Source organism: Moschus berezovskii, chromosome 14, assembly GCF_049115385.1.
Source record: "Moschus berezovskii isolate FMDL1 chromosome 14, NW_MosBer_1.0, whole genome shotgun sequence".
NCBI lineage: Eukaryota > Metazoa > Chordata > Mammalia > Artiodactyla > Moschidae > Moschus > Moschus berezovskii.
In genome coordinates, this window is record NC_142473.1 from 86,745,834 (window position 1) to 86,755,470 (window position 9,637).

Below are 9,637 nucleotides of genomic sequence, written 5' to 3' on the forward strand. Positions count from 1 at the left end.
CCTTTCATACAGCAAATCCAACTAAATAATATTTGGGAAGGTTTTCTTGGGTTGATCAACGGGGACAAAATGAATGGCAGCTTTTCACCTGACCGTCACAGGTGACTGTCGCCTGGGACCCACAGGATGCTGTGCCCCTTCCTGCCCATAACCAGCAGGGACCTATGGGGCTGTGCTTTGGTAAATCCACACAGTGGGAAATGTTCATGTCGGGCACAGAGAGCTAAGATGACACTTGCAGAGAATGTTGGAGGTGTGAATTCTAGGAATGACTTTGCCACTCAGATGCTGAATTATCTCAGACAAACTGTGAAACTGTAAAATTTGAGTTTCTTCATCTATGTTGTAAATGGTTGGACTAGATGACATTCACGGTCCTTTTGATTTCCAGAAAATATATGTATTTATTTGGCTGTGCCAGGGCTCAGTTGTGGCATGCGGGGTCTTTAATTGCTGCATGTGGGATCCTATTCCCTGATGAGGGATCAAACTCAGGCTCCCTGCATTGTGAGTGTGGAGTCTTAGCCACTGGACTACAAGGGAAGTCCCTCACGGTCCTTTCTAACCTCAAAATTCTACAGTTTCTACTTCTCTCAAAAGACACAGAACACGTCAAAGAATTGTGTTCCATCCATCACTTTTGGCTTTCTCATTTCCCCTGTCAATCATGTTTGTATTTCTCTCTGCTGAACCCTGCTCCCTTCCTACTCATTTCTGTGATGATAGCTATCATTTTAATTCTCATTCAACCAAGTCGTTCCATTGCTTATCCTTAGTGACCTCTCTTTAATTTCATGTACCATTTCCACCCTGATTCTACTAACAGAATTTCCACTTTTCAGCCTCTCCATCTAATTCTGTAACTCTTTGCAAACCTTCCATTTAAGTCAGGATTATCAGAGACTTTTCTGTGTTAGAAACATATTCTTAAAAATCAACATATGGACTTGAAAGCTGTTGATTATGATGGTCAATCAAGAGAGTCTTCCTTTGAGGAACAACATAGATGACTCATACATGAATCAAGGGCTTAGAGAGGTTAAATTAAAAACACTTTCTTCTTATCACTCATAAAATGACACTTTTTTCAACATGCTAGATATATTACAATATCCATAATACTTTAAAAACAACTTAATTATGCTCTTAAAAATTAATTACGTTCTTTAAAAACAGTTATGTTCAAATTGACTATTATAAGGTTCAGATTGTCTTGTTTGGTACTGTGGAATCTGTCTGTGGTCAGTGATTCATATAAAGATTGCCCAGAATGTGTAGTATTTAAGAGTCAGACATTCACTGTAAGGCCTCTGGATATTTTGAGTCATGACCCTGGGTGAAATCTAGGTGACAGAGCAGAGGAGAGAGATCCAAGCGTTAAGCTGTGGGCCATACCGACATTAAGGCTGGGGGAGATACTGAGGGTGAAGCAAGCAGAGTGAGAAGAAGCCAGCACCCTTCAGGTAGGGTGAAACGCAAGTGAGTGTTGTGTGAACGCTGGTTCGTGCTGACGATTCACAGAGCTGTGGCTTTGTCTCAAAGCTGCCCAGGGAACTTTAGAAAGTGCACGTGTTGTCTCCTCTGCTTCCCCGCGTCAAACTTTAACTTGACGCATCTAAGTTAGCCCTTGATTTTTCTCACTGACCTGCTCCTCTCCACTTCCACCTTTGTGAGGGAAACAACAGTGCTTTGTGAGAGTTGTTTCTTTCTCTTCCACCCACACATCCAGCCTGCTCCACATTTTAGCTCCAGACTCCCAGTGATGCAAAATGTGACTGCTTCTCCCGCATCATCTCTGCAGGTCTGCTCCAACGTATCATCATCTGTTGCTTGAATTTCTGCATCTTTTTCATAATTGGTCTCCTGGCTTCCACCCTTTACTCTTAGAGTATTTTTTTTCCTTCTTTTAAAAAATGCACATAATTAAAAATTAAATTGAGATACAATTAATTTGAAAAGTGTACATATTTTATTATTTAAATTTATAAGGGTAAGCTCACTTTATTCATTTATATTGTGATAGACTACACATAACATAATACTTACTGTCTCAGCCATTCTAAGTGTTCGGCTCTGCAGTGTTAATTAAGTACGTGCATCTTGTGTAACCATACCACCACGCATCTTCAGAACGCTCTACTTTGCAAAACCGAAACTGTGCATCCATTAAACAATAAGCTTTCCCTGGTCCCCTCCCCCTACCTATTGGCAACCCCAATGCTATGCTCTTTCGTCTTCTTTTAAAAATTGTTTCTTTTCCCCCACATCTCAGTCTCTGGTAATCAACCCTCTGTTATCTGGAGTTTGGATTTTTAAAAAATGCTTCCAATACAAGTGTGATCATATGATATTTGTCTTTGTGTGGGTTATTTCACTTAGCATAATATCATCCTGGATTATCTATGTTGTCACAGATGAAAGGATTTCCTTCTTTTTTAAAAGACCGAATAATATACTATTGTGTGCACATCAACAGACACTTTGATTGTTCCCATTTTTGGCCGTTGAGACTAATGCAACAATAAACATTGGTGCAGACATCTCGTCAATATGCTGACTTCATTTCCTTTGGATTTATACCCAGAAATGAGATTCCTGGATCACGTGGCAGTTCTAATTTTAATTTTTTTGAGGAAACCTCCATCCTGTTGTTGGTAAGAGTTGCATCAGTTTCCATCCCCACCAACAGTGTACAGTCAGTTCAGTTCAGACACTCCGTCGTGTCCGACTCTTCGTGAACCCATGGGCTGCAGCACACCAGGACTCCCTGTCCATCACCAGTTTCCAGAGCTCACCCAAACTCTTGTTCATTGAGTCACTGATGCCATCCAACCATCTCATCCTCTGTCGTCCCCTTCTCCTCCCGCCTTCAATCTTTCCCAGCATCAGGGTCTTTTCAAATGAGTCAGTTCTTTGCATCAGGTGGCCGAAGTACTGGAGTTCAGCTTCAACATCAGTCTTTCCAATGAATAGTCAGGGGTGATCTCCTTTAGGATGGACTGGTTGGATCTCCTTGCAGTCCAAGGGACTCTTCTGTCCAAGAGAGTCTTCTCCAGCACCACAGTTGAAAAGCATCAATTCTTCAGCACTCAGCTTTCTTTACGGTCCAACTCTCACATCCACACATGACCACTGGAAAACCATAGCTTTAACTAGACGGATCTTTGTTGGCAAAGCGATGCCTCTGCTTTTTAATATGCTGTCTAGGTGGGTCATAGCTTTCCTTCCAAGGAGTGTAAGGATTCCAACAGTATACAAGTGTTCTCTTATCTTCACATCTCTGCCAACACTTGTTGTCTTATCTTTTTGATGATAACCATTTTGAATAGTGACAGTTAATATCTTATTGTGGTTTTGACTTGCATTTCCCTGATGATTAGTGATGTTGCACGTCTTTTCATATACCTATTGGCCATTTGTACGACAAGTCTATGGCTATCATCGTATTCAACGGTGGAAATGCTTTCCTTTAAGATCAGGAACAAGACAAGGATGCTCACTCTCACCACGACAGCTTTACATAGTAATGGGAGTCCTAGACAGAACAATCAGGAAAGAAAAAGAAATAAAAAGCAATTCATATCAGAAAGGAATAATGAAAGTTGTCTCAGATTGCATGATCTTATATAGTACTCTTATGGGAAAGCTGCTGGTAGAATGCACACACGCTATTGCAAAGCACATCTGACTCTCTCTCTAGGACACTGGGGAGAGCTAAGTTTGTGAAGTAACTCACTAAGAGCCTTGAGAGTGTGCGCATGTTTTAGGCACATGTGACGCAAGAATATCACTAATCTCATCATTAGTTTAAAACATTTGAGTGTTAGTACTGCTGATGAGAAGGCACTAACTTCTTCCATTCTCAATGCATTTCCTGGACACAAAAGAGAGAGAAGAATCATACAGTTCTGTGGCTGAGCTCACAATATTAAAGATACCTTGACTGTTTCGGTTAAACAAAATCAGACAGAGAAATTGGTCTTTGTTATGGTTTCCCCATAGGTCCTTGGCCTCAGGAAGATGTCCTCAGATGGAGAAGGTATAAGAACATGGATCTGGTTCATAAAGTCCAAGAACGTGAAAGAGAGAAGAAATAAAATTAGGAGATCCTGAAATTGGAGAAAGGCAGAGAGATATAATTCTGATTCTCTCTCTTCTATTTTTGGTAAAGATAAAATAAAAAATACTTAATCCTTCTTCTTTATAATACACCAAGCAAGTGTATAAAATGCATTATCCCATTAAACCATTGTCGTTCAGTAGCTAAGTTGTGCTTGACTGTGACCCCATTGACACCAGCACACCAGGCTCCCCTGTCCCCCACTATCTCCTGCATCACAGCTGGATTCTTCACCACCTGAGCTATCAGGGAAGCCCACTGACTCCTGGAGTTTGCTAAAATTCATGTCCATTGAGTTGGTGATGCTATCTAACCATCTCATCCACTGCCACCTCCTTCTCCTCCTGATCTCAATCTTTCCCAGCATCAGGGTCTTTTCCAATGAGTTGCCTCTTCACATCAGGTGGCCAAAGTGATGGAGCTTCAGCTTCAACATCAGTCCTTCCAATGAATATTCAGGACTGATCTCCTTTAGGATGGACTGATTTGATCTCCTTGCAGTCCAAGGGATTCTCAAGAGTCTTCTCCAACACCACAGTTCAAAAGCATCGATTCTTCAGTGATCATTACGGTTCAACTCTCACATGACTACTGGAGACCATAGCTTTGACTATATGAATCTTTGTCAGGAGAGTGATTAAACCATATCCCAGTTCCAACTGGGTTTAGTTAGTGAAAAGGAGGATGGTTTGTACTTCTATGGGATGAGGGAAGAGACAGCTCTATGGGATGATCTGAGAGATGTCCTCTCTTTGGGCACAGAAAGAGTGGATCTGGAATCCGGTAATTGGCCATTAGGTACCCAGCTTGCTGCTGACTCATTTATTCAACCTCAGTTCACTCGCTCTCTCATTTACTAACTAATGCTGTCATACAGGCACACATATGCACATCCATCCACTTATTTTTTTCGTTGAATAAGCATTTGATCACTCACAAGAACCCAAGCCTGGTAGAGAATGAGAGGGCTGATGTATGAACCCATCCCAGTCTCAGGAGTGTAAAATTCCCATCAGAAGCCAGTTTCAGAGAGAATTTTTTAACTAGAATAAATTCCATTTTAGCTTGATCGAACTCCTCTGAAGGAAGAATAAGGAAATTATTTAATTCCTTTGCAGTCTGCCTAGAAGTCTTTCCCATCATTGATTATCCCAAGTTCAATGTCTTATGAAAATCACAGTCATCATCGTTTGGGGAGGTTTGATCTTGTTCTGCTGCTGCTGAGGCTTCCATCTTGGTTTGTCCATGCTTCAAAATACCACAGGCTGGGTGGCTTATTAATAATAAAGACGATTTCTCACAGTTCTGGAGGCTAGGAAGTCCAGGATCAAGGCACTGGTTTACAGACTGCCGTCTTTTTGCTGTGTCCACACATGGTGCAAGGGACAAAAGAGCTCTCTGGGGTCTCTTTCAGGGGAACACTGAGCCCACTCATGGAGGCCCCCCCCCCAGACACTGGATCTGCCTCCCCTCAAAGACCCCGCCTCCTACTACTCTGGGCATTAGGACTTAACATAGGAATCTTTGTGATGAACAGATATTCAGTCTACAGCAACCTCTATTCTGAGAAACAATCCAGATGGAAACTTTCAGTTGTGTTAATACATCTTCATCACTCATATTTAAAAAGTTACAGCAGCATATTTGACTGGAGATGGGGGAACTGTTATAGCATTCCATTGTTGTCCAACCCCGAAGGTTGAGCGTGGTTAGATTGCAGCCGGAGCTTGTCTGCCGTGTGTGCTGCCCTGGTGTGACTAATGCCACACACCCACCCGTGAGGACGTCAAAGGTCAGGCGTGGGGGCCTTCTGGGCATGCATTTGTCTTTCTCTGCTCTTTTCCCGTGTCTCCTCAGTGAGGCAGTGGTCCCTTTGGGAGCTGATGCAGGTGAGAGCGTCACACTATGAGCCCTGTGGTCTTCAATCCTCCTAAACGTGGATGTTCACTGGAGTGTGCACGTTTTCTAGCTTAACTTTTTATCCAAGTAAAGCTTCGAGTTATGCAGTTCAAAACTTCTAGAAAACAGGGATGACAAGCCTTCTCAGTTAACTAGGGCTTCACTGTAAGAACATGACAACACGTGGGCAAAGCACACGGGTTTCAGCCCCCTTTCTAGACCTCTGATGACCTCAAAAACCATGTTGTTCAATGCGCTCCTACTTAGACCTGTGATCAAGTGATGGGGATTCAGCAGTCTTCAGAATATCAACAAGGAAGGAGATTTAAACAGATTCAAGACAGATGCTAGATTAATAATATTCTGACTTTCTCTCTTTCAGTCCTTCTAAAGTCTCAGTTATAAAGATAATTATTCTATCTAAATCACTTTTCTGTACAGAAGAAATTGTCACAGCATTGCAAATCAACTATACTTCAATAAAAAAAGATAGTTTTGTTATACTGAGAAGACTAGTGTTCTTTGATAAAAAGATATTTTTGTCTTAATATACTTTATGTGCCCTACAGTCTGCCCTAGTATTAAACAATTGTTAGCTGAACTAAGCTGGAAAGGATTTGCTTTGGGGTTCCACAGACTTAAAATTCTCACTTTGTCACCATCTACACACATCCTCCCAGGTGGCTCGGTGGTAAAGAATCTGCCTACAACGCAGGAGACACCAGAGATGCAGTTTCGATCCCTGAGTCGGGAAGATCCTTTGGAGGAGGAAATGGTAACCTACTCCAGTATTCTTGCCTGGAGAATCCTATGGACAGAGGAGCCTGGCGGGCTGCAGTCCATGGCATTGCAGAATCAGACAGGACTGAGAAACTGAGCACCCATCACCCACACACCCATATCTGAGACTCCATTCCTCCTCTCTGCCTGGCTGACTCTCAGAGTTAGTGTGAGACCTTAATGAGATAGCATATGCAATACTTGGAAAGGTACTAGATTCTAAATGAATATTGCTTCTTTTTTGGTCCTAATCTTTTCTATATATCAGGCTCCAAGGAAGTGACTGTATCTTACAATCTCCTGGTTTCTAGGTCTTATCCCAGATCAAATTTTGCTAAATTATATTATTATATCATACTCTCTGGAAGTGGAATCTGGCCAGGAGTATTTTAAAAATCTCCCCCAGGTTATTGTAATGTGCAGCTGAGTTTGAGAACCACTGTTGTAGGCTAAATGTTTCTTGGCTGCTTGAATGCATTGGTTTTCAAACCTAAGCCTGCTTCAGAATCACCAGGAGGGATTGTTAAAAAACACAGAAAGCTCGGTTGTACTCCTGGAGTTTCGATTCCGTGGGTCTGGGATGAGGGTTCCTATAATTGGCATTTCAAAAAAATTCCAGGTCATGCTGATGCTGCTGGGTTGGTAATGATGCTTTTGAACCACTGTTCCAGGGAAACAGTTTTCAAAGTGTGATCTTCACCCCGACCTCATCTGAAATACAGGGGAAGCTTGTTAATAATGTAGACAGTTCTTCCTAGCCAGACTCTTATATGAATTTTATCTATTAGAACTCAGGTAAGAAATAGGTACGGATACATTTCAGCCTTTTGAAGCATGTTTTTCTCTGTGACATTCAGGAATAAAATAGATCTAGCTTATATACTATCCCTCATTATCCAGATTTACAACTGGCATTCTCACTATCTAAGTTCAGGATCCATATATATGTGGATAACGGGGCATAATTCTGAAGATTTCTGAGCTCTACCAGAAATATGCTAAGTAATAATATCTGGATTAGATCCTTAAATTCTATTTTTTCAGCAGTCTTTCAAGGTAATTCTTAGGAGTATAAATGTCTAAGAACCATGCCCTTGTGCTATGTGGAAGATTCGTAGAATTCATTTAATTCTAGAAAATGAAAATGGGACTCTAGTGTCAAACACCTATGAGATTTACCTGCAAAGCACATTAAACCAACAGACTGATGTAATATGGATCCTATAGTATCAAGGATTATAATCTTTATCTTAAGATAGAAGCAATGTTATATTTCTGGAAAGGGAATCTGGGATTTCTTCTACCCAGTTACAATCATGAAGAGTGAATAGAATCAGTTTTATTTGGGAAGAAACTGGTCAAAGAAATAAAAGACCAGAAAGAATTAACCTTCAAACAACATTCTTGGCCATAGAAGTCCAATAGAAGTTTCACATGGTTTGCATGCGATTTCTAATTAGTAAGCTAAGCCTAGCGAAGACTGCTTTTCCAACCACCCTTACTCTGTGGGAGAGGGCGAGGGTGGGATGATTTGGGAGAATGGCATTGAAACGTATATTATCATATGTGAAACGAATCGCCAGTCCAGGTTCGAAGCATGATACAGGATGCTCGGGGCTGGTGTGCTGGGATGACCCAGAGGGATGGGATGGGGTGGGAGGTGGGAGGGGGGTTCAAGATGGGGAACACATGTACACCCGGGGCAGATTCATGTCAATGTATGGCAAAACCAATACAATAATATAAATTAAAATAAATAAATAAATAAAAGCACTCTTGACTTCTTTGTTCCTCAGGCTGTAGATCAGTGGATTCAGCATGGGGATGACCATGGCATAGAACACGTATGCTATTTTGTCTGAGCCCATGGAGTGGCTGGAGCTGGGCTGTACGTACATGAAGATGATGGTCCCACAGAAGATGGAGACAGTGGTGAGGTGGGAGGCACAGGTGGAGGAGGCCTTCTTTTGTCCCTCGGTTGAGTGCATCCTCAGGATAGTAATAAAAATGAAGAGGTACGAGCCCAAGATAACCAAAAGAGTGAAGAAGGTGTTGAACGCTGCCAGTGTGAAGAGCACAATCTCGTTTGTATAGATATCAGAGCAAGAGAGAGCCAGCAGTGGGGGAATGTCACAGAAAAGTGACTAGCCATGTTGGAATGGCAGAAGGAGAGGTGGAAAGTGAGGGCATCATGGATGGAGGATTGTAAGAGCCCACAGATACAGGAGCTGGTGGCCAGGGAGGCCCACGTAGCTCTGGTCACGGTGGTGGTGTAATGCAGGGGTGTGCACATGGCCGCATGGCGGCCAAAGGCCATTGAGGCCAGGAGAAGACTTCGGACAGCGGCGAAGGCTGCAAAGAAGAACATCTGGGTAGCACATGCATCGTAGCATATACTCTTATCTCCTGTGAGAATCCCCGCCATTACTTTAGGAGTAACGGAGGAGGCATAAACGCAGTCCACCAGGGAGAAGTTACCCAGGAAAAAGTACATGGGCATGCGAAGTCGAGAGCCCAACAGGATCAACACGATCATCCCAAGGTTCCCAACCAGAGTAGTGAGGCCGATGATAGTGAAGGTCGTAAACAGAGGGACCTGCATCTTTAGAGCATCTGTTAACCCCACGAGAAGGAGCTCAGTCACCTCTGAAAGGTTCTCCATCAACTGGGGAGTCAACGTGAACAGCACCTGTGGCAAGATAAGCAAATACAAGATGACGCTCTTTGATCATCTTCATGGGAAGTAAACTGTAAATGGGGTGTCTAGTGCATGTGTCAGCTTCTTGTGGAGGGAAGGAGCTCATGGGTGAGACGCTGAGCCAAATGGGCAGTGGTGGG

The 9,637-nt window shown here is 42.5% G+C and overlaps 1 pseudogene; it reads right to left on the reverse strand.

Annotated features, from left to right (window-relative positions):
- Positions 1-7,481: 7,481 nt before the first annotated feature.
- Positions 7,482-9,461, reverse strand: LOC129553738 (olfactory receptor 5B12-like; annotated as a pseudogene).
- Between the last annotated feature and the right edge of the window lie 176 nt (positions 9,462-9,637).